General features: G+C 47.5%; 2 long non-coding RNA genes across 10 annotated transcripts; one reads left to right on the plus strand and one right to left on the minus strand.

Annotated features, from left to right (window-relative positions):
• The first annotated feature begins 6,662 nt into the window (after positions 1 to 6,662).
• On the plus strand, positions 6,663 to 23,545 carry LOC127001630 (uncharacterized). Of its 9 annotated transcripts, none has more exons than XR_007755369.1 (5): positions 6,663 to 6,804; positions 14,284 to 14,493; positions 14,774 to 14,913; positions 22,403 to 23,032; positions 23,308 to 23,545. It is a non-coding gene; the product is annotated as an uncharacterized LOC127001630 (long non-coding RNA). The 9 variants fall into 9 exon arrangements; XR_007755371.1 differs by lacking the exon at positions 14,284 to 14,493 and adding an exon at positions 7,356 to 7,565 and having other exon boundaries at positions 6,698 to 6,804; XR_007755376.1 differs by lacking the exon at positions 14,284 to 14,493 and adding an exon at positions 7,356 to 7,565 and having other exon boundaries at positions 6,698 to 6,804; positions 14,844 to 14,913.
• On the minus strand, positions 7,537 to 17,050 carry LOC127001643 (uncharacterized). Its single transcript, XR_007755378.1, has 3 exons — positions 15,769 to 17,050; positions 7,738 to 8,408; positions 7,537 to 7,597 (listed from the first exon to the last, which is right to left on the minus strand). It is a non-coding gene; the product is annotated as an uncharacterized LOC127001643 (long non-coding RNA).
• Positions 23,546 to 25,512: the final 1,967 nt, after the last annotated feature.

Below are 25,512 nucleotides of genomic sequence, written 5' to 3' on the forward strand. Positions count from 1 at the left end.
ACAAATAAAAATCGAAGCGTAATAAAGAACGTGGAAATCAAAATGTTATTAAAGAGAAACTCAAACAAAGCAAAAACACAAACAATTAAAAAAAGAGATGAAACAAAGGGAAAGAAAACCGAATACGAAGAAACAAAGAAAGAAAGAATAAAAAAACAATTAAACATGAAAACAATCAGGCAAGAGAGAGAGAGAGAGAAATGAAGTCTTTGATAGAGTTTAATCACGAGTCACCTTCTAAATGAGCTCTCTCTCGGGGCGACCAAATGAAAATGTGAAGGAGTCTGGGAGGGAGGGGGGGAGAGGGAGAGGCAAAGAGGGAGAGGGAGGGAAGAAAGGGAGATGTAGAAAGGAAGGGAGAGCGGCAGATACAGTTAGGGTTGTGAAGGGAAAACGGAACAGAGAGAGAGAGAAGAGAAGAGAAGAGAAGAGAAGAGAAGAGAAGAGAAGAGAAGAGAAGAGAAGGGAAGGGAAGAGAGAGAGAGAGAGAGAGAGAGAGAGAGAGAGAGAGAGAGAGAGAGACCACCCCCTTTAAGCAACAAGACACTGTGGGTGTACACGGCCGGAGATCAACCTGGATAATGGAGTACACACGATTTCTGACGCACACGTGTACACATCCCAGACGGTGCACATGAACGTGTGGGTGTGTACGTCCCGGAAGATTAGTTTTTTTTTTCTTTTTTTTCTTGTCCTCTATGTTATTGAGAATCTGTCGTCGGTGGATTGCCCGGTGTGTGTGTGTGTGTGTGTGTGTGTGTGTGTGTGTGTAGGCGTGTGAACTCCAGATGTACATGACCGTTTAACACGCACATCCCGGCGCGTATGTACACATGGCATGCAAGAAACACACACACACACACACACACACACACACACACACACACACACACATGCACGTGACGCCTCTCATCCAATTACTCTCATCACCACAAAGTTGTCCAGAAAATTGGCCGACTTATCGATGAATCTGAGTCGTCCTGGAGACCGAATCCTCTCTCTCTCTCTCTCTCTCTCTCTCTCTCTCTCTCTCTCTCTCTCTCTCTCTCTCTCTCTCTCTCTCTCTCTCTCTCTCTCTCTCTCTCTCTCTCTCTCTCTCTCTCTCTCTCTCTCTCTCTCTCTCTCCTCTCCTCTCCCCTCTTTTATTTATTTATTTTGTCTTTCTTTTCTTTCCTCTTATTTTCCTTTCTTATTTTCTTTTCTTTTCACCTATTCTTTTCCTTCTTTCTATTTCTTCTATTTTCCTTCACTTCTCTTCTATATCTCTTCTTTTTCTCTTCTTTTCTCTTCTCATACTCTCACTGGCACTCTCCCTTTCACTGTCACGCTCACCCTCACACTCACACTCACCCTCGTTAGCCCGTTATCACATGCATTTAATCTGTATTTCTATCTAATCATTATGCTATTTTCCGCCTGCAGCTCCGCATGATTTCTGGTCCCAAAGTTTACCGTAACAACAGACACCCGGAATATGCACGCGCCATTGTCTCTGAACTTGGGTATACAGTACGCATCCTGCTGGTGTATTCACGGTGTATACTCAGTGGTATGCGTGTGACTCTGAAGGGGGGAGTGGGTAGGAGATTGGATGGAAGGGAGGGAGGAAGAGGGGGAAGGGTATGGTGAGGGGAAGAGATGGAGTGGTAAGGGAAATGGGATTATGAGATTGGGAATGAGGAGATGGTGAGGAGGGAGAGAGGGGAATGACATGGTGAGAGAAAGAGAAGACATGGTAAGGGAAATGGGATTGTGAGATGGGGAAGGAGGGGAAGGGGGAAGGAGGGAATGGGGAAGAGGGCAGGAGTAGGGAGGAGGACATGGTAAGGGAAAGACATGCAGAGGTAAGTCAAATAGAGATTGTGAGATGGGTATGCTAAGGGGGGAAATGGAGGGAGGAAGGAGACTCATTTAGGGAAAGGATGTGGAAGTAGGAGGGAAGGAAGGAAGAGGAAAGAAAGGAAAGGGAAAGGTGGAAGGAGAATGCATTATATGGGGAAGATTATAGTAAGGAAAGAGTGTCGTAGGAGGAGAAGGGAAGGGAAGGAAAGGAAAGGGGAAGGGGAATCAGAATGCAATAAAGGGGAAGATTGTGATATGGGAAAGCGTCGTAGTAGAAGGAAGAGGAAAGGGAAGGAGAAATGTAAGAGAAAGGAAAGAGAAAAAAGGAAGGGAAATGGAAAAGGGAAAGTGGAAAAGGAAAATATAGAGGAAGATTGTGGTAAGGGAAAGTGTCGCAGTAGGAGGAAGAGGAAAGGGAAGAAATGGAAGAGAGAAAGGGAGGAGAAAAAAGGGAAGGGAAATGGAAAAGGGAAAAGGGGAATGTCGTACAGTGGAAGACGTTGTAATAATGAAAGGAATGCCGAGTAGGAAAAAAAAAAAAGGGAATAATTGATGACGAAAAAGAGGAAGGGGAGGAGAAGATCACACACAGTAAAGGAGAAAAGACCAAGAGGGAAGGAAGAGGACTCACGGTATGGAGGGAGGAAGGAAAAAGAGGGATAATTGATGGGTAAAAGGGGAGCTTGCAGTAGGGGAGGAAACAGCTGTTGGTGGAAGAAAGCTCAAAGTGGGGAATAAAGGGGGAGGTTGCAATGGAGGGGAAACAGCTGTGGTAATGGTAAGGAGAGCTAACGAGTGGAGGGGGAGGGGAGAAAAAGAAGTTACCGTGTATAGATGAGATAGAGATTAAGATCGAGAAGAGAAAACATGCAAAATATCCAAAGAAAAGACAATTCATGCTAAACCCAAAGAGACTGAGCTTGATATTATAAGACACATTCGCTTCTCACATCAGCTATTTCTAAAGGTCAAAGAGGGGGTCAGTCGGGTTCTAATGCGTGCTTCTTCAGGTTAATGGTACAGAAGAAGGGTCAAATTACTACCGGGGTCATCAAACTACTCCTGGAAATGCCCACAACTCCCACGAAAACCTTGTCAAATATAAGAACATAAGAACATAAGAACGTAAGGAGTCTGCAAGAGGCCGGTTGGCCTATACAAGGCAGCTCCTGTACACTCAACCCCACCTAACCTCACCATCCATGGCTTTATCTAACCTCTTCTTGAATGTATCTATGGTATTGGCACCCACAACATGGCTCCCAAGCCTGTTCCATTCGTCCACCACTCTATTAGTGAACCAATTCTTGCCTATGTCTTTGTTGAATCTGAATTTGTCTAACTTAAAACCATTTCCACGCGTCCTACCTGGCTCTTTCACTCTCAAAATTTTATTGACATCCCCTTTATTAAATCCCTTCATCCATTTATAAACTTCGATCAAGTCTCCTCGCACCCTTCGCCTTTCTAGAGAGTGTAGATTTAACTGCTTTAGCCTGTCTTCATAAGGCAAGTTCCTCACCCCCTGAATCATCTTCGTCATCCTCCTCTGTACAGATTCTAACATCTTGATATCCATTCTATAATAGGGGGACCAGAACTGAACTGCATAATCGAGATGAGGTCGAACTAGTGCTAAGTAAAGTTTGAGGATGACTTCAGCGCTCCTATTGCTCACGCTCCTTGAGATGAAACCTAGTACTCTGTTTGCCCGATTTTTAGCCTGAATGCATTGAGCCCTAGGACGGAGGTCAGCGCTCACTAGGACTCCTAAGTCTCTCTCCCGCCCAGACCTGCTTAGAGGAGTGTCATTTAAGGAGTAATTGTGTAAGGGGTTATTCCTACCTACACTCAAAATGCTACACTTCCCGACATTGAATTCCATCTGCCACTTCCTCGCCCAATCATATAGTCTGTCAAGCTCATCCTGGAGAACGGTAGCGTCGCTGTCTGATTGGATTACTCTACCGATCTTGGTATCATCTGCGAACTTACTGACATCGCTACTGATTCCTGTGTCCAAGTCATTGATGTAAATAATAATAATAATAATAATAATAATAATAATAATAAAAAGCAGAGGACCCAGCACCGACCCCTGTGTGTAATAAGACACTTTCGTTTCTCACATCAGCTATTTCTAAAGGTCAAAGAGGGGGTCAGTCGGGTTCTAATGAGTGTTTCTTCAGGTTAATGGTACAGAAGAAGGGTCAAACTACTACCGGGGTCATCAAACTACTCCTGGAAATGCCCACAACTCCCACGAAAACCTTGTCAAATATGTGTTCTTGGGCGGCGAAATGTGTAATAAGACACTTTCGTTTCTCACATCAGCTATTTCTAAAGGTCAAAGAGGGGGTCAGTCGGGTTCTAATGAGTGTTTCTTCAGGTTAATGGTACAGAAGAAGGGTCAAATTACTACCGGGGTCATCAAACTACTCCTGGAAATGCCCATAACTCCCACGAAAACCTTGCCAAATATGTGTTCTTGGGCGGCGAAATGTCTCATAATGCGACCCAATTTCAAGCTCCCCATCCTGCCTGGCGAGAGATAAGAGTCCTGTGGGATGCTGCAAGTCAACAAGTCCACCAGGTCACACAAGGGGTCAACCATAGGAGAGTTACAACCTTGCACTGTGGTCAGAAACTATAGAAAACGTGGTAATTATGGGTGTCTTGTATAATGTGTTATGGGGTTCATTAATTCATATCTCTTCCTCAGATTGGTCAACGGGTCCTCCTTAATTAATCTATGTAATAACCTTGCACGATGAAGAGGATCATAGAAAACGGGGTGATCGGGGAGTCTTGTACAGGTGGCTTTGAGGTTAATAAGTTCATCTATTCCTTTGCCTCCATCCCGTGACAAAGAAGATATTACACCCAGAATGACACAAAGATGAAGTCCTGTTTTTTGTAGAGGACATTAAGGATTAGTAGTCAGAACACCTTCGTAATCAGCAAAGGAAATGGTCGACGTTAATCGAAGCGGGCTGTGACCTTGTGCCATGACCAAGAATGAAGTGAAGATGGAGATTCATATTAAAGATTATCAGTTAAGTTGTTTTAATCGGGAGAGAGAAGAGGAGTCACCATCACTCGAAGCAAGCTGTGGCGTTGTGCCATTGCCAAAGCCTCTCGTACTAATTGCTTTATTGGGACGGTGCTTAGCGGGCTTTTATGTTTCCTCTTTTCTGTTGCCCTTGAACTGTTTCCATTGCTGTAAAAATAAATACCTAATACGGAGCGAAAACGGAATCCCGTATAGAATCTGAGGATGATTGTTAATCCCCTTTCTCGGTCTGGGAAGGAAACAAGTCTGCTTTAAGAGCGGGGTGACCTTGTACATGGTGACCTATAGAACGCAAAGCCTAGAATGAGGTCAAGATGGAGTGCTGTAGAATTACATGTTGAGGATTATCATTACCAGGCCCGTAATTTTGGCAGATTTTACGGGGGGCTAGACGGCATCCTGGGTTTATGAGTGGGGGTTGGGGGACGAGCGAAGCGAGCATGCGCAGGTGAGAATTTTTTATTAAATAAGCACTTTTATTAGCATCTTCAGGTCGATATAGAAAACACTGGGGGGGGCTATAAACCCCGAAGCCCCCTAGAAATTACGGCCCTACTCTCTCTCTCTCTCTCTCTCTCTCTCTCTCTCTCTCTCTCTCTCTCTCTCTCTCTCTCTCTCTCTCTCTCTCTCTCTCTCTCTCTCTCTCTCTCTCTCTCTCTCTCTCTCTCTCTCTCTCGTTTATTTGCTTTGTTGGTGCCCCAAGAGAAATAAGAGATCAGTGCAGAGAATCATACAAGGGATGATAGAACCCCCTATAGAACATAAATATTTAGACGACACAATAAAGGCAATTAATATCAAGAGATGGCAATGGGCGGACACACAGGGTGAAGGAAACATATGGAAGAAAAGAGTACCTACGTGACAAATAACTAAGATAAAGAGACCCCAAGGCATGTTTTGCAAGCATTACGCATGACTACAATATTATCTTATTCCTGGCAACAAGACTAAAGTTAAGCACAGTTATTTTTCTTACTTCTTAAGATATGAGAATAGCTACCACTCGAAAAAAAATTAAGAATATTTTCCCTGTTCCTTTAGTTTAGCAAAATGGCATGTGTTTGACAAGGTTGAAAAAATATCTAAATTTTATACGTAGTACTTGTGTAGTAGTAGCAGCAGTGTAGTAGTAGCAGTAGTATAGTAGTAGCAGTAGTATAGTAGTAGTAGTAGTAGTAGTAGTAGCAGCAGCAGCAGCAGTAGTAGTAGTAGTAGTAGTAGTAGTACCAGCAGCAGCAGCAGCAGCAGTAGTAGTAGTAGTAGTAGTAGTAGTAGTAGTAGTAGTAGTAGTAGCGGGTGCCGAACATATTCCCTCAAGGACTTTACTTCTCCGAACGTTTTCCCCCTTGACAAAGTCCCCCATCAACATATTCCCTTCTGAACATTTCCCCCTCCGGACATTATCTACTCTCTCAATTATCTAAGAGAGAAATAGTAAATAAATGAATAATAAAACAGACAAATAAAGATAAGGAGCATGTAATAAAAAAGAAATATTGGAAGAAAGAAAAAAAAGAGGGAAACGGAGGAAGATTTTGGATATTCTGTGCGCGTTCCCGAGGCCCTTCGGCCTTCCATCCCAAAAATGATAAACGCAGTGAGCAGCGCATTCACAGTATTAATAATAAATTTCATAATCCAGTCTGGTAGTTTTAAGAAGCGAGTTCTAGCATCTGCCCTCCTCGCCTCGGCAGGGCTAAGGAGCGCCAGCGAGCCCAAGGTCTCCCTGGCGAGCGTGGCAGTACTGGAGAGCTCCCCGAAGGGCAACTTGGTGTCCTCCGGGGCGTTCGCGGAGGTGCCGGAGATATGCCCGGGTAGGTGGGGCTCGTTAGCCGTGGTAGGCAGTTCACCTAGGAGAGCAAACTCCGAACAACAAACCCGGGCAGGTGGAGATCGTTAGCCGTGGTAGGCAGTTCACCTGGAGAGGGACAACTGAACAACAAACCCGGGCAGGTGGAGATCGTCAGCCGTGGTAGGCAGTTCACCTGGAGAGGGACAACTGAACAACAAACCCGGGCAGGTGGAGATCGTCAGCCGTGGTAGGCAGTTCACCTAGGAGAGGGACAACTCCGAACAACAAACCCGGGCAGGTGGAGATCGTTAGCCGTGGTAGGCAGTTCACCTGGGAGGGACAACTCCGAACAACAAACCCGGGCAGGTGGAGATCGTTAGCCGTGGTAGGCAGTTCACCTAGGAGAGGGACAACTCCGAACAACAAACACGGGCAGGTGGAGATCGTTAGCCGTGGTAGGCAGTTCACCTAGGAGAGGGACAACTCCGAACAACAAACACGGGCAGGTGGAGATCGTTAGCCGTGGTAGGCAGTTCACCTAGGAGAGGGACAACTCGAACAACAACCCCGGGCAGGTGGAGATCGTTAGCCGTGGTAGGCAGTTCACCTAGGAGAGGGACAACTACGAACAACAAACCCGGGCAGGTGGAGATCGTTAGCCGTGGTAGGCAGTTCACCTAGGAGAGGGACAACTCCGAACAACAAACCCGGGCAGGTGGAGATCGTCAGCCGTGGTAGGCAGTTCACCTAGGAGAGGGACAACTCCGAACAACAAACCCGGGCAGGTGGAGATCGTCAGCCGTGGTAGGCAGTTCACCTAGGAGAGGGACAACTCCGAACAACAAACCCGGGCAGGTGGAGATCGTCAGCCGTGGTAGGCAGTTCACCTAGGAGAGGGACAACTACGAACAACAAACCCGGGCAGGTGGAGATCGTTAGCCGTGGTAGGCAGTTCACCTAGGAGAGGGACAACTTCGAACAACAAACCCGGACAGGTGGAGATCGTTAGCCGTGGTAGGCAGTTCACCTAGGAGAGGGACAACTCCGAACAACAAACCCGGGCAGGTGGAGATCGTCAGCCGTGGTAGGCAGTTCACCTAGGAGAGGGACAACTCCGAACAACAAACACGGGCTGGTGGAGCTCGTTAGCGTAAGGCAGTTCACCTAGGAGAGCAAACTCTGATTACAAACCCGGGCTGGTGGAGGTCGTAAGCGTAAGGCAGTTCACCTAGGAGAGCAAACTCCGAACAACAAACCCGGGCTGGTGGAGCTCGTTAGCGTAAGGCAGTTCACCTAGGAGAGCAAACTCCGATTACAAACCCGGGCTGGTGGAGGTCGTTAGCGTAAGGCAGTTCACCTAGGAGAAGGACAACTCTGACCACAAACCCGGGCAGGAGGGGATCGTTAGCCGTGGTAGGCAGTCCTCCTAGGAGAAGGAAAACTCCGAACAACAAACCCGGACAGGTGGAGATCGTTAGCCGTGGTAGGCAGTCCTCCTAGGAGAAGGAAAACTCCGAACAACAAACCCGGACAGGTGGAGGTCGTTAGCCGTGGTAGGCAGTTCACCTAGGAGAGGGACAACTCCGAACAAAAAACCCGGGCTGGTGGAGCTCGTTAGCGCAAGGCAGTTCACCTAGGAGAGCAAACTCCGAACAACAAACCCGGGCTGGTGGAGGTCGTTAGCGTAAGGCAGTTCACCTAGGAGAGCAAACTCCGAACAACAAACCCGGGCTGGTGGAGGTCGTTAGCGTAAGGCAGTTCACCTAGGAGAGCAAACTCCGATTACAAACCCGGGCTGGTGGAGCTCGTTAGCGTAAGGCAGTTCACCTAGGAGAAGGACAACTCTGACCACAAACCCGGGCAGGAGGAGGTCGTTAGCCGTGGTAGGCAGTCCTCCTAGGAGAAGGAAAACTCCGAATTCAAACCAACCAACCAAATAAATAAATAAATAAAATAAAATAAAATAAACAAATTAAACAATTAAATAAATAAATAACATATAGTATAATCAAATATAAATATACTACAATACAAACACACATCATCCACTTTTTGCCTCTAACATCAACATCAACCAAATTACTTGTGAGTCTTTTATGGGGCAAAGAGGCTCATCCAGACCAACACAGAATTCCATAAAATGAATTATATAAAAAATAAACAGCAAAAAGGGGAATAAGATATAAATAAGACACCAAAAAAGGATGTTATAAAAAAACAGGACATTAAAAATTACAGTATACAAACAGAACACCAAGACACAGCAGCAAAAAAATATAAAAACACAAAATACTGAAAAAAGAATGATCCACTATCTAACTATCAATCTAACCAGCTAACTCTCTATCTAGCTGTTTGACTATCATTAAACTAATTACTTAACTATCTGCCTTCCTACCTAACTGACTAACTTTTAGTAATTAACCATCTAACGACCTAGCTAACTAATTAACTATAACCGTTTGACTATCTTTTAAACTAACTATTTAACTACATAATTAAGTAAATATACTCGCCGCACACTTAAGTGGCGGAATGGGGACCCCCTCACCCTCCCCTTAGAAACCATGGGATTGGCTGTGTGTGTGTGTGTGTGTGTGTGTGTGTGTGTGTGTGTGTGTGTGTGTGTGTGTGTGTGTGTGATCCCTATTCCCACTGGTAGTACTGTAGTTCAATTGCTTTTCTTTATTACTGTGGTTCCCCCGTGGTTCCCCCCACCTCTCTCTCTCTCTCTCTCTCTCTCTCTCTCTCTCTCTCTCTCTCTCTCTCTCTCTCTCTCTCTCTCTCTCTCTCTCTCTCTCTCTCTCTCTCTCTCTCTTTTTAAATCAAGGGTATAGTAAGAAGAGGAAGTGGGTTAGTGGTGAAGGAACAGGTGGGGGAGAGGAGAGACAGTATTGGAGTGTACTGTTGTATGGTGTAGGTTCGTTAGTTGTTCTGGTGTAGTTATTGTTTATCGGGCACCTTATTTGTATACCCCCGGCGTGCTGGGGGTTTGTGTGTTTGGATTGTTTGTGTGTAGAGAGCTAAGCTAAGCTATGGCGTCACTTGTGTGAAGTGATGTGTGGGCGGTTGTTCTCGTAGTGACTTCAAGCTGCGCGGAAACCAGGGTGGACCAAGTTCGTGCTGCCGTCAAGCTCCTTTACGTGGGTGTAGTTCACGACGTCTTCATGGTCTAGCTTCTCCCATATCTTTCCGGACGCCTCCGTAGCCTTGTGCTGACTAGTTGTACTCGAGTCTGCGGTGTTGTGCTGCTGTGTTTTCCGTGTACGGGTATTTCTGTCCGGTGGCAAATCTCAGCGCTTTGGTCTGCAGCCTCTGAAGCTGTAACATCTTGGTGTGGGAAGCCATGTGTGTCTGGGTGGGTGAGTAGTCTAGTATAGGAAGTATCTTAGTCTTTACTAGATACAGTTTGAGCCGCTCTGTGAAGTGCCAGAATCTGTTTAGTGATGTGAGGGCTGTTTTAACTTTCATGGTTTTGTCGTTGACGTGTTTAACGATCAGGCCGGTGAATGTCACTGTGTGGCCTAATATCTGGCATTGTTTTTGGTGGGAGATGGTGTTGCCCTGTATTTGTATGTCATTTAATTTTTTCCTGCCGAGTGCGACCACAGCGAACTTGTCTATGTTTGTTTTGATCTTCCATTTTTTTCAAATGTGTTGAGTCTGTTCGCCTCCCGCACGACCAGGGCGTCATGGTGGTCTAGGGTACCGTTGGAGGTCACTATTTGTGTCGCGTCGTCAGCATAATATATATCCATACAGCTTCTGTTATCAGACCGGGGCATGTCAGAGGTGTAGGTGATGAAGAGCGTTGGTGATAACACGCTGCCCTGTGGCACGCCGCTGTGCAGGGGAACGGGAGGATATTGCTGACTTAACTCGAATGGAAGCTGAGCGCTGATCAAGGAAGCTACATAACAGTTTTTCCGTTAGCTCTGGCAGTCCGAGTTGAAGTATTTTGTATTGCAGGCCCTGAAGCCAGACTTTATCAAACGCTTTGCTGATGTCGCGTTGGATAATAGTGCAGTTTAGTCCTTGTCCTTTAGTGAGTGCTACCTTTTCGCTGGCGATGGAGATAGCTGACGTAGTGCTCCTCCCTGCCCTGAAGCCATACTGGGACGGGTTATAAAGGTTGTTTTCCTCCAGGTGACATCTGAGTCGTAAGTTGATTATTCTTTCAAAGATTTTTCCAGGGACTTCTAGGAGTGAGATTGGTCTGTAGTTCTTGGGATCCGTGGATGGTTTGCCTGGTTTAGGTATCAGTGGCGACTTTGAATCGTTGAGGGAAGTAACCTGTTGTTAACATCGCATTATATATGGTGAGTAGGTACGCCAGCCCCCGGGGGGGTAACATGCTGATTTGTTGTTTATCTATTTTGCACTCTCCGGGCGACGTGTTTTTCGTTTTGTTTATAGCTGACCGGAGCTCGGCTGTGCCTATTTCCATAGTCAACAGATGGGCCTGTGTTAGGCGCTGCAGATCAATCGTATGGTGTGGCCTGGTTCTTGTTGGGTCCTGTTGGAGCCATGCCTTTACTTCCCGTTCATTGTCTTGGTCATAATGAGCGTTGTCTTCAGGTCTTATTGTGAACACTGACTTCCAGGTTTCACTGAACTCTTGGGCAATACCCTCGTCATCCTGTATTTTGACTCCTCCCTTTTCTAGGTGTATGGGGCGGTGGTGTGTGTTGCCCTGCAGGCGTTTTATTCCCTGCCAGAAGGTTTTTGGGTCCTTGTATTTCTCGGCGAGGCCTTTTATTGTGTTTTCCCAGTGCCTGTTGTATACTGTTTTGCACGTGTCTTGTAGCGTTCGTTGGAGAACTCTACTTTGTTGATAAAGATCATGCGTCCAGCCGTGCCGCCCGGCGTATCGGAGGATGTTGGTAAAACATAGCTGTGCGTCCGTAATCTCTTGGTTGCGGTGGGGGTATGATAATGTTTTGTGCCTTGTGAGGGGTATTGCTTGTGCTTGGGCAGTTTTGACAGCGGTATACCAGGTGTTGACAGCGGTTTCTATATCATCTGTGTTTTTCCCCTCTAGATGTAGGTCAGGTAGTTCTGAGTCAATAATGTTCTTATATTGCTCCCAATTCGCCTTTTTTGTGTTCATCCGCTGTGGGCAGGGCACGACAACGGGAGTGGTTGAGATGGTGAACAGTATTGGGAGGTGGTCGCTGCTCGTTAGTGGCCCCTGGCTGGCGTGGGTGTTGTGGTATGTTTTCCCATTCGTTAGAATCACGTCAGGCGTGGTGAGGGCTGAGTGGCCTATAAACGTGGGGAAATTTGGACCTATGTGCTGGGCTCCGAAGGTGGTGATGATTTTCATAATGTTTCGTCCAGTTGTATTTGTGTTGGAATGGCCAAGGCTGGTGTGGTGTGCGTTTAAGTCGCCTTGGAAGTACATGGGTTCAGGTATGCGTAGCAGTCTATAGAAGTCAGGAAGCATGATGCAGCCCTCTCGAGGGGGGATGTAAGTAGTGGCAATATTAATGGGCCCAAGGGTAGTCATTAATTTAACAGAAAGGGTGTCGGAGTAGTGGAAGTCGTCATATATTTTGTGCTGGGTTCCTGTTTTGACTGCTATTGCCACCCCAGCGTGTTGTTCACCTGTTCTGTTCCGCTGATAACATGAATAACCCGGTATCTTTAGAGCCTGGGTGTTGGGGAGGCCATGGCTATTTATGAGGATTACATCTGGGTTCTCATGTGTGTACGTGTTTATTAGATTGATGCGTTTGGTGTGCCAATGGTGGACATTGTGCTGTAGTATTTTTAGTTGATTGGTAGGTTGTGCAAATGACATGGTTGTGAGTATTAGGGGCCAGTTTTTTTTCTCCTTTTGCCTCGAGTGCTTGCTCTGTTGGCACCTCTGTGTTGGTCCTGATGGGGGGGGCCCGGTTGTGGGGTCGAGGGGACCGACCGCGTGGGTTGAGGGAGTGGGGGCGATGGGGGGGATGGAAGGGTCGGGCCGTCGCTCCTCTGCCCCAGTTGTGACTCTCTCTCTCTCTCTCTCTCTCTCTCTCTCTCTCTCTCTCTCTCTCTCTCTCTCTCTCTCTCTCTCTCTCTCTCTCTCTCTCTCTCTCTCTCTCTCTCTCTCTCTCTCTCTCTCTCTCTCTCTCTCTCTCTCTCTCTCTCTCTCTCTCTCTCTCTCTCTCTCTCTCTCTCTCTCTCTCTCTATCTCTCTCTCTCTCTCTCTCTCTCTCTCTCTCTCTCTCTCTCTCTCTCTCTCTCTCTCTCTCTCTCTCTCTCTCTCTCTCTCTCTCTCTCTCACGCTCGTTTATTTGCTTTGTTGGTGCCCCAAGAGAAATAAGAGATCAGTGCACGGAATCATACAAGGGATGATAGAACCCCCTATAGAACATAAATATTTAGACGACACGATAAAGGCAATTAATATCAAGAGATGGCAATGGGCGGACACACAGGGTGAAGGAAACATATGGAAGAAAAGAGTACCTACGTGACACACTGACAAATAACTAAGATAAAGAGACCCCAAGGCATGTTTTGCAAGCATTACGCATGACTACAATATTATCTTATTCCTGGCAACAAGACTAAAGTTAAGCACAGTTATTTTTTCTTACTTCTTCAGATATGAGAATAGCTTCCACTATTCCTTTAGTTTAGCAAAATGGCATGTGTTTGACAAGGTTGAAAAAATATCTAAATTTTATACGTAGTACTTGTGTAGTAGTAGCAGCAGTGTAGTAGTAGCAGTAGTATAGTAGTAGCAGTAGTATAGTAGTAGTAGTAGTAGTAGTAGTAGTAGTAGTAGTAGTAGTAGTAGCAGCAGCAGCAGCAGCAGTAGTAGTAGTAGTAGTAGTAGTAGTAGTAGTAGTAGTAGTAGTAGCAGCAGCAGCAGCAGCAGCAGCAGCAGTAGTAGTAGTAGTAGTAGTAGTAGTAGTAGCGGGTGCCGAACATATTCCCTCAAGGACTTTACTTCTCCGAACGTTTTCCCCCTTGACAAAGTCCCCCATCAACATATTCCCTTCTGAACATTTCCCCCTCCGGACATTATCTACTCTCTCAATTATCTAAGAGAGAAATAATAAATAAATGAATAATAAAACAGACAAATAAAGATAAGGATCATGTAATAAAAGAGAAATATTGGAAGAAAGAAAAAAAAGAGGGAAACGAAGGAAGATTTTGGATATTCTGTGCGCGTTCCCGAGGCCCTTCGGCCTTCCATCCCAAAAATGATAAACGCAGTGAGCAGCGCATTCACAGTATTAATAATAAATTTCATAATCCAGTCTGGTAGTTTTAAGAAGCGAGTTCTAGCATCTGCCCTCCTCGCCTCGGCAGGGCTAAGGAGCGCCAGCGAGCCCAAGGTCTCCCTGGCGAGCGTGGCAGTACTGGAGAGCTCCCCGAAGGGCAACTTGGTGTCCTCCGGGGCGTTCGCGGAGGTGCCGGAGATATGCCCGGGTAGGTGGGGCTCGTTAGCCGTGGTAGGCAGTTCACCTAGGAGAGCAAACTCCGAACAACAAACCCGGGCAGGTGGAGATCGTTAGCCGTGGTAGGCATTTCACCTAGGAGAGGGACAACTTCGAACAACAAACCCGGGCAGGTGGAGATCGTTAGCCGTGGTAGGCAGTTCACCTAGGAGAGGGACAACTTCGAACAACAAACCCGGGCAGGTGGAGATCGTCAGCCGTGGTAGGCAGTTCACCTAGGAGAGGGACAACTTCGAACAACAAACCCGGGCAGGTGGAGATCGTCAGCCGTGGTAGGCAGTTCACCTAGGAGAGGGACAACTCCGAACAACAAACCCGGGAAGGTGGAGATCGTCAGCCGTGGTAGGCAGTTCACCTAGGAGAGGGACAACTCCGAACAACAAACACGGGCAGGTGGAGATCGTTAGCCGTGGTAGGCAGTTCACCTAGGAGAGGGACAACTCCGAACAACAAACCCGGGAAGGTGAAGATCGTCAGCCGTGGTAGGCAGTTCACCTAGGAGAGGGACAACTCCGAACAACAAACACGGGAAGGTGGAGATCGTCAGCCGTGGTAGGCAGTTCACCTAGGAGAGGGACAACTCCGAACAACAAACACGGGCAGGTGGAGATCGTCAGCCGTGGTAGGCAGTTCACCTAGGAGAGGGACAACTCCGAACAACAAACCCGGGAAGGTGGAGATCGTCAGCCGTGGTAGGCAGTTCACCTAGGAGAGGGACAACTCCGAACAACAAACCCGGGAAGGTGGAGATCGTCAGCCGTGGTAGGCAGTTCACCTAGGAGAGGGACAACTCCGAACAACAAACACGGGCAGGTGGAGATCGTTAGCCGTGGTAGGCAGTTCACCTAGGAGAGGGACAACTCCGAACAACAAACACGGGCAGGTGGAGATCGTTAGCCGTGGTAGGCAGTTCACCTAGGAGAGGGACAACTCCGAACAACAAACCCGGGCAGGTGGAGATCGTTAGCCGTGGTAGGCAGTTCACCTAGGAGAGGGACAACTCCGAACAACAAACCCGGGCAGGTGGAGATCGTTAGCCGTGGTAGGCAGTTCACCTAGGAGAGGGTCAACTACGAACAACAAACCCGGGCAGGTGGAGATCGTCAGCCGTGGTAGGCAGTTCACCTAGGAGAGGGACAACTCCGAACAACAAACCCGGGCAGGTGGAGATCGTCAGCCGTGGTAGGCAGTTCACCTAGGAGAGGGACAACTCCGAACAACAAACCCGGGCAGGTGGAGATCGTCAGCCGTGGTAGGCAGTTCACCTAGGAGAGGGACAACTCCGAACAACAAACCCGGACAGGTGGAGATCGTTAGCGGTGGGAGGCAGTTCACCTGGAGAGGGACAACTCCGAACAACAAACCCGGGCAGGTGGAGATCGTCAGCCGTGGTAGGCAGTTCACCTGGAGAGGACAACTCCGAACAACAAACCCGGGCAGGTGGAGCTCGTTAGCGTAAGGCAGTTCACCTAGGAGAGCAAACTCTGATTACAAACCCGGGCTGGTGGAGGTCGTAAGCGTAAGGCAGTTCACCTAGGAGAGCAAACTCCGAACAACAAACCCGGGCTGGTGGAGCTCGTTAGCGTAAGGCAGTTCACCTAGGAGAGCAAACTCCGATTACAAACCCGGGCTGGTGGAGGTCGTTAGCGTAAGGCAGTTCACCTAGGAGAAGGACAACTCTGACAACAAACCCGGGCAGGAGGGGGTCGTTAGCCGTGGTAGGCAGTCCTCCTAGGAGAAGGAAAACTCCGAACAACAAACCCGGACAGGTGGAGATCGTTAGCCGTGGTAGGCAGTCCTCCTAGGAGAAGGAAAACTCCGAACAACAAACCCGGACAGGTGGAGATCGTTAGCCGTGGTAGGCAGTTCACCTAGGAGAGGGACAACTCCGAACAACAAACCCGGGCTGGTGGAGCTCGTTAGCGTAAGGCAGTTCACCTAGGAGAGCAAACTCCGAACAACAAACCCGGGCTGGTGGAGGTCGTTAGCGTAAGGCAGTTCACCTAGGAGAGCAAACTCCGAACAACAAACCCGGGCTGGTGGAGGTCGTTAGCGTAAGGCAGTTCACCTAGGAGAGCAAACTCCGATTACAAACCCGGGCTGGTGGAGCTCGTTAGCGTAAGGCAGTTCACCTAGGAGAAGGACAACTCTGACCACAAACCCGGGCAGGAGGAGGTCGTTAGCCGTGGTAGGCAGTCCTCCTAGGAGAAGGAAAACTCCGAATTCAAACCAACCAACCAAATAAATAAATAAATAAAATAAAATAAAATAAACAAATTAAACAATTAAATAAATAAATAACATATAGTATAATCAAATATAAATATACTACAATACAAACACACATCATCCACTTTTTTCCTCTAACATCAACATCAACCAAATTACTTGTGAGTCTTTTATGGGGACAAAGAGGCTCATCCAGACCAACACAGAATTCCATAAAATGAATGATATAAAAAATAAACAGCAAAAAGGGGAATAAGATATAAATAAGACACCAAAAAAGGATGTTGTAAAAAAACAGGACATTAAAAATTACAGTATACAAACAGAACACCAAGATCAACACACAGCAGCAAAAAAATATAAAAACACAAAATACTGAAAAAAGAATGATCCACTATCTAACTATCAATCTAACCAGCTAACTCTCTATCTAGCTGTTTGACTATCATTAAACTAATTACTTAACTATCTGCCTTCCTACCTAACTGACTAACTTTTAGTAATTAACCATCTAACGACCTAGCTAACTAATTAACTATAACCGTTTGACTATCTTTTAAACTAACTATTTAACTACATAATTAAGTAAATATACTCGCCGCACACTTAAGTGGCGGAATGGGGACCCCCTCACCCTCCCCTTAGAAACCATGGGATTGGCTGTGTGTGTGTGTGTGTGTGTGTGTGTGTGTGTGTGTGTGTGTGTGTGTGTGTGTGTGTGATCCCTATTCCCACTGGTAGTACTGTAGTTCAATTGCTTTTCTTTATTACTGTGGTTCCCCCGTGGTTCCCCCCACCTCTCTCTTTTTTTTTTTTAATCAAGGGTATAGTACGAAGAGGAAGTGGGTTAGTGGTGAGGTACAGGTGGGGAATAGGAAAGACAGTAGGAGTGTACAGTTGTATGGTGTAGGTTCGTTAGTTGTTCTGGTGTAGTTATTGTTTATCGGGCACCTTATTTGTATACCCCCGGCGTGCTGGGGGTTTGTGTGTTTGGATTGTTTGTGTGTAGAGAGCTAAGCTAAGCTATGGCGTCACTTGTGTGAAGTGATGTGTGGGCGGTTGTTCTCGTAGTGACTTCAAGCTGCGCGGAAACCAGGGTGGACCAAGTTCGTGCTGCCGTCAAGCTCCTTGACGTGGGTGTAGTTCACGTCGTCTTGCTGGTCTAGCTTCTCCCATATCTTTCCGGCCGCCTCCCGTAGCCTTGTGCTGACTAGTTGTACTCCGAGTCTGCGGTGTTGTGCTGCTGTGTTTTCCGTGTACGGGTATTTCTGTCCGGTGGCAAATCTCAGCGCTTTGTTCTGCAGCCTCTGAAGCTGTAACATCTTGGTGTGGGAAGCCATGTGTGTCGGGGTGGGTGAGTAGTCTAGTATAGGAAGTATCTTAGTCTTTACTAGATACAGTTTGAGCCGCTCTGTGAAGTGCCAGAATCTGTTTAGTGATGCGAGGGCTGTTTTAACTTTCATGGTTTTGTCGTTGACGTGTTTAACGATCAGGCCGGTGAATGTCACTGTGTGGCCTAATATCTGGCATTGTTTTTGGTGGGAGATGGTGTTGCCCTGTATTTGTATGTCATTTAATTTTTTCCTGCCGAGTGCGACCACAGCGAACTTGTCTATGTTTGTTTTGATCTTCCATTTTTTTTCAAATGTGTTGAGTCTGTTCGCCTCCCGCACGACCAGGGCGTCATGGTGGTCTAGGGTACCGTTGGAGGTCACTATTTGTGTCGCGTCGTCAGCATAATATATATCCATACAGCTTCTGTTATCAGACCGGGGCATGTCAGAGGTGTAGGTGATGAAGAGCGTTGGTGATAACACGCTGCCCTGTGGCACGCCGCTGTGCAGGGGAACGGGGAGGAGATTGCTGACTTAACTCGAATGGAAGCTGAGCGCTGATCAAGGAAGCTACATAACAGTTTTTCCGTTAGCTCTGGCAGTCCGAGTTGAAGTATTTTGTATTGCAGGCCCTGAAGCCAGACTTTATCAAACGCTTTGCTGATGTCGCGTTGGATAATAGTGCAGTTTAGTCCTTGTCCTTTAGTGAGTGCTACCTTTTCGCTGGCGATGGAGATAGCTGACGTAGTGCTCCTCCCTGCCCTGAAGCCATACTGGGACGGGTTATAAAGGTTGTTTTCCTCCAGGTGACATCTGAGTCGTAAGTTGATTATTCTTTCAAAGATTTTTCCAGGGACTTCTAGGGTGAGATTGGTCTGTAGTTCTTGGGATCCGTGGAAGGTTTGCCTGGTTTAGGTATCAGTGGCGACTTTGAATCGTTGAGGGAAGTAACCTGTTGTTAACATCGCATTATATATGGTGAGTAGGTACGCCAGCCCCCGGGGGGGTAACATGCTGAGTTGTTGTTTATCTATTTTGCTCTCTCCGGGCGACGTGTTTTTCGTTTTGTTTATAGCTGACCGGAGCTCGGCTGTGCCTATTTCCATAGTCAACAGATGGGCCTGTGTTAGGCGCAGATCAATCGTATGGTGTGGCCTGGTTCTTGTTGGGTCCTGTTGGAGCCATGCCTTTACTTCCCGTTCATTGTCTTGGTCATAATGAGCGTTGTCTTCAGGTCTTATTGTGAACACTGACTTCCAGGTTTCACTGAACTCTTGGGCAATACCCTCGTCATCCTGTATTTTGACTCCTCCCTTTTCTAGGTGTATGGGGCGGTGGTGTGTGTTGCCCTGCAGGCGTTTTATTCCCTGCCAGAAGGTTTTTGGGTCCTTGTATTTCTCGGCGAGGCCTTTTATTGTGTTTTCCCAGTGCCTGTTGTATACTGTTTTGCACGTGTCTTGTAGCGTTCGTTGGAGAACTCTACTTTGTTGATAAAGATCATGCGTCCAGCCGTGCCGCCCGGCGTATCGGAAGATGTTGGTAAAACGTAGCTGTGCGTCCGTAATCTCTTGGTTGCGGTGGGGGTATGATAGTGTTTTGTGCCTTGTGAGGGGTATTGCTTGTGCTTGGGCAGTTTTGACAGCGGTATACCAGGTGTTGACAGCGGTTTCTATGTCATCTGTGTTTTTCCCCTCTAGATGTAGGTCAGGTAGTTCTGAGTCAATAATGTTCTTATATTGCTCCCAATTCGCCTTTTTTGTGTTCATCCGCTGTGGGCAGGGCACGACAACGGGAGTGGTTGAGATGGTGAACAGTATTGGGAGGTGGTCGCTGCTCGTCAGTGGCCCCTGGCTGGCGTGGGTGTTGTGGTATGTTTTCCCGTTCGTTAGAATCACGTCAGGCGTGGTGAGGGCTGAGTGGCCTATAAACGTGGGGAAATTTGGACCTATGTGCTGGGCTCCGAAGGTGGTGATGATTTTCATAATGTTTCGTCCAGTTGTATTTGTGTTGGAATGGCCAAGGCTGGTGTGGCGTGCGTTTAAGTCGCCTAGGAAGTACATGGGTTCAGGTATGCGTAGCAGTTTATAGAAGTCAGGAAACATGATGCAGCCCTCTCGTGGGGGGATGTAAGTAGTGGCAATATTAATGGGCCCGAGGGTAGTCATTAATTCAACAGAAAGGGTGTCGGAGTAGTGGAAGTCGTCATATATTTTGTGCTGGGTTCCTGTTTTGACTGCTATTGCCACTCCAGCGTGTTGTTCACCTGTTCTGTTCCGCTGATAACATGAATAACCCGGTATCTTTAGAGCCTGGGTGTTGGGGAGGCCATGGCTATTTATGAGGATTACATCTGGGTTCATGTGTACGTGTTTATTAGATTGATGCGTTTGGTGTGCCAATGGTGGACATTGTGCTGTAGTATTTTTAGTTGATTGGTAGGTTGTGTGAATGACATGGTTGTATTAGGGTCAGTTTTGTTGCTCCTTTGCCTCGCTCCTCAGTCCGGGGCGAGTGCTTGCTCTGTTGGCACCTTTGTGTTGGTCCTGATGTGGTGGGCATGGTTGTGTGGTCGAGGGGACCGACCGCGAGGGTTGAGGGAGTGGGGGCGATGGGGGGGATGGACGGGTCGGGCCGTCGCTCCTCTGCCCCAGGTGTGACTCTCTCTCTCTCTCTCTCTCTCTCTCTCTCTCTCTCTCTCTCTCTCTCTCTCTCTCTCTCTCTCTCTCTCTCTCTCTCTCTCTCTCTCTCTCTCTCTCTCTCTCTCTCTCTCTCTCGCACGCTCGTTTATTTGCTTTGTTGGTGCCCCAAGAGAAATAAGAGATCAGTGCAGGGAATCATACAAGGGATGATAGAACCCCCTATAGAACATAAATATTTAGACGACACAATAAAGGCAATTAATATCAAGAGATGGCAATGGGCAGACACACAGGATGAAGGAAACATATGGAAGAAAAGAGTACCTACGTGACACACTGACAAATAACTAAGATAAAGAGACCCCAAGGCATGTTTTGCAAGCATTACGCATGACTACAATATTATCTTATTCCTGGCAACAAGACTAAAGTTAAGCACAGTTATTTTTTCTTACTTCTTAAGATATGAGAATAGCTTCCACTCGAAAAAAAATTAAGATTATTTTCCCTATTCCTTTAGTTAAGCAAAATGGCATGTGTTTGACAAGGTTGAAAAAATATCTAAATTTTATACGTAGTACTTGTGTAGTAGTAGCAGCAGTGTAGTAGTAGCAGTAGTATAGTAGTAGCAGTAGTATAGTAGTAGTAGTAGTAGTAGTAGTAGTAGCGGGTGCCGAACATATTCCCTCAAGGACTTTACTTCTCCTAACGTTTTCCCCCTTGACAAAGTCCCCCATCAACATATTCCCTTCTGAACATTTCCCCCTCCGGACATTATCTACTCTCTCAATTATCTAAGAGAGAAATAATAAATAAATGAATAATAAAACAGACAAATAAAGATAAGGATCATGTAATAAAAAAGAAATATTGGAAGAAAGAAAAAAAAGAGGGAAACGGAGGAAGATTTTGGATATTCTGTGCGCGTTCCCGAGGCCCTTCGGCCTTCCATCCCAAAAATGATAAACGCAGTGAGCAGCGCATTCACAGTATTAATAATAAATTTCATAATCCAGTCTGGTAGTTTTAAGAAGCGAGTTCTAGCATCTGCCCTCCTCGCCTCGGCAGGGCTAAGGAGCGCCAGCGAGCCCAAGGTCTCCCTGGCGAGCGTGGCAGTACTGGAGAGCTCCCCGAAGGGCAACTTGGTGTCCTCCGGGGCGTTCGCGGAGGTGCCGGAGATATGCCCGGGTAGGTGGGGCTCGTTAGCCGTGGTAGGCAGTTCACCTAGGAGAGCAAACTCCGAACAACAAACCCGGGCAGGTGGAGATCGTTAGCCGTGGTAGGCAGTTCACCTAGGAGAGGGACAACTTCGAACAACAAACCCGGGCAGGTGGAGATCGTCAGCCGTGGTAGGCAGTTCACCTAGGAGAGGGACAACTCCGAACAACAAACCCGGGAAGGTGGAGATCGTCAGCCGTGGTAGGCAGTTCACCTAGGAGAGGGACAACTTCGAACAACAAACCCGGGCAGGTGGAGATCGTCAGCCGTGGTAGTGCGTTCACAGAGCTTAGGGCCAACTGCGAACAACAAACCCGGGTAGGTGGAGATCGTCAGCCGTGGTAGGCAGTTCACCTAGGAGAGGGACAACTCCGAACAACAAACACGGGCAGGTGGAGATCGTTAGCCGTGGTAGGCAGTTCACCTAGGAGAGGGACAACTCCGAACAACAAACACGGGCAGGTGGAGATCGTTAGCCGTGGTAGGCAGTTCACCTAGGAGAGGGACAACTCCGAACAACAAACCCGGGCAGGTGGAGATCGTTAGCCGTGGTAGGCAGTTCACCTAGGAGAGGGACAACTCCGAACAACAAACCCGGGCAGGTGGAGATCGTTAGCCGTGGTAGGCAGTTCACCTAGGAGAGGGATAACTCCGAACAACAAACCCGGGCAGGTGGAGATCGTTAGCCGTGGTAGGCAGTTCACCTAGGAGAGGGACAACTCCGAACAACAAACCCGGGCAGGTGGAGATCGTCAGCCGTGGTAGGCCGTTCCCCGTGGAGAGGGACAACTCCGAACAACAAACCCGGGCAGGTGGAGATCGTCAGCCGTGGTAGGCAGTTCACCTAGGAGAGGGACAACTCCGAACAACAAACCCGGGCAGGTGGAGATCGTCAGCCGTGGTAGGCAGTTCACCTAGGAGAGGGACAACTCCGAACAACAAACCCGGGCAGGTGGAGATCGTCAGCCGTGGTAGGCAGTTCACCTAGGAGAGGGACAACTCCGAACAACAAACCCGGGAAGGTGGAGATCGTCAGCCGTGGTAGGCAGTTCACCTAGGAGAGGGACAACTCCGAACAACAAACCCGGGCAGGTGGAGATCGTCAGCCGTGGTAGGCAGTTCACCTAGGAGAGGGACAACTTCGAACAACAAACACGGGCAGGTGAGGATCGTTAGCCGTGGTAGGCAGTTCACCTAGGAGAGGGACAACTTCGAACAACAAACCCGGACAGGTGGAGATCGTTAGCCGTGGTAGGCAGTTCACCTAGGAGAGGGACAACTCCGAACAACAAACCCGGGCAGGTGGAGATCGTCAGCCGTGGTAGGCAGTTCACCTAGGAGAGGGACAACTCCGAACAACAAACCCGGGCAGGTGGAGATCGTTAGCCGTGGTAGGCAGTTCACCTAGGAGAGGGACAACTCCGAACAACAAACACGGGCTGGTGGAGCTCGTTAGCGTAAGGCAGTTCACCTAGGAGAGGGACAACTCCGAACAACAAACCCGGGCAGGAGGAGATCGTCAGCCGTGGTAGGCAGTTCACCTAGGAGGGACAACTCCGAACAACAAACCCGGGCAGGTGGAGATCGTCAGCCGTGGTAGGCAGTTCACCTAGGAGAGGGACAACTCCGAACAACAAACCCGGACAGGTGGAGATCGTTAGCCGTGGTAGGCAGTTCACCTAGGAGAGGGACAACTCCGAACAACAAACCCGGGCAGGTGGAGCTCGTTAGCGTAAGGCAGTTCACCTAGGAGAGCAAACTCTGATTACAAACCCGGGCTGGTGGAGGTCGTAAGCGTAAGGCAGTTCACCTAGGAGAGCAAACTCCGAACAACAAACCCGGGCTGGTGGAGCTCGTTAGCGTAAGGCAGTTCACCTAGGAGAGCAAACTCCGATTACAAACCCGGGCTGGTGGAGGTCGTTAGCGTAAGGCAGTTCACCTAGGAGAAGGACAACTCTGACAACAATCCCGGGCAGGAGGGGGTAGTTAGCCGTGGTAGGCAGTACTCCTAGGAGAAGGAAAACTCCGAACAACAAACCCGGACAGGTGGAGATCGTTAGCCGTAGGCAGTCCTCCTAGGAGAAGGAAACTCCGAACAACAAACCCGGACAGGTGGAGGTCGTTAGCCGTGGTAGGCAGTTCACCTAGGAGAGGGACAACTCCGAACAACAAACCCGGGCTGGTGGAGCTCGTTAGCGCAAGGCAGTTCACCTAGGAGAGCAAACTCCGAACAACAAACCCGGGCTGGTGGAGCTCGTTAGCGTAAGGCAGTTCACCTAGGAGAGCAAACTCCGAACAACACACCCGGGCTGGTGGAGGTCGTTAGCGTAAGGCAGTTCACCTAGGAGCGCAAACTCCGATTACACACCCGGGCTGGTGGAGCTCTTTAGCGTAAGGCAATCCACCTAGGAGAAGGAAAACTCCGGATTCAAACCAACCAACCAAATAAATAAATAAATAAAATAAAATAAAATAAACAAATTAAACAATTAAATAAATAAATAACATATAGTATAATCAAATATAAATATACTGCAATACAAACACACATCATCCACTTTTTGCCTCTAACATCAACATCAACCAAATTACTTGTGAGTCTTTTATGGGGCAAAGAGGCTCATCCAGACCAACACAGAATTCCATAAAATGAATTATATAAAAAATAAACAGCAAAAAGGGGAATAAGATATAAATAAGACACCAAAAAAGGATGTTATAAAAAAACAGGACATTAAAAATTACAGTATACAAACAGAACACCAAGATCAACACACAGCAGCAAAAAAATATAAAAACACAAAATACTGAAAAAAGAATGATCCACTATCTAACTATCAATCTAACCAGCTAACTCTCTATCTAGCTGTTTGACTATCATTAAACTAATTACTTAACTATCTGCCTTCCTACCTAACTGACTAACTTTTAGTAATTAACCATCTAACGACCTAGCTAACTAATTAACTATAACCGTTTGACTATCTTTTAAACTAACTATTTAACTACATAATTAAGTAAATATACTCGCCGCACACTTAAGTGGCGGAATGGGGACCCTCTCACCCTCCCCTTAGAAACCATGGGATTGGCTGTGTGTGTGTGTGTGTGTGTGTGTGTGTGTGTGTGTGTGTGTGTGTGTGTGATCCCTATTCCCACTAGTAGTACTGTAGTTCCCTTGCTTTTCTTTATTACTGTGGTTCCCCCGTGGGTTCACCCCCCCCCCCCTCTCTCTCTCTCTCTCTCTCTCTCTCTCTCTCTCTCTCTCTCTCTCTCTCTCTCTCTCTCTCTCTCTCTCTCTCTCTCTCTCTCTCTCTCTCTCTCTCTCTCTCTCTCTCTCTCTCTCTCTCTCTCTCTCTCTCTCTCTCTCTCTCTCTCTCTCCAGGTCTGTATAATATTGATAGAGTTGGGGGGGGGGGGAAGTGGAGGGGCTAGATTTTCGTGGATGGGGGGGGGGGGGGTGGAGGGGGGCTAGAGGGCATCATAGGTTCATGAGTGCGTAGTGATCGTATGGTGTGATTAAATAGTACGAAAAACATCATCATCATCATCATCATCATCATCAAAGGTGCATTCATATCGTAGTGGCAAAAAGGAAGCTGAGAATGACACAAGCCAATATCAAGCTTTTCTTTTTTTATCTACTGACCTTTACTACGCAGCTTACGCAAGGCTTATAAAACTTACACTAACCAGCCAGCCATCCCAGGTAAAGGGGAGAGATTGCGTCAGTCGGACTCAGATAAAAGAAAATCGAAATGCCAGACTGATGGAGGTGATGCAAGAAAGGAAGGAAGGAAGGAAGGAAGGAGGGAAGGGAAGGAGGGAATGTAAGACAGGTGGAAGGAAGGAAGGAAGGAAGGACGGAAGAAAGGAAGGAAGGAAGGACGAAAAGGACGAAGGGTGGATGGAAGGAAGGAAG

The sequence above is a fragment of the Eriocheir sinensis genome, chromosome 2 (genome assembly GCF_024679095.1).
Source record: "Eriocheir sinensis breed Jianghai 21 chromosome 2, ASM2467909v1, whole genome shotgun sequence".
NCBI classification, from domain to species: domain Eukaryota; kingdom Metazoa; phylum Arthropoda; class Malacostraca; order Decapoda; family Varunidae; genus Eriocheir; species Eriocheir sinensis.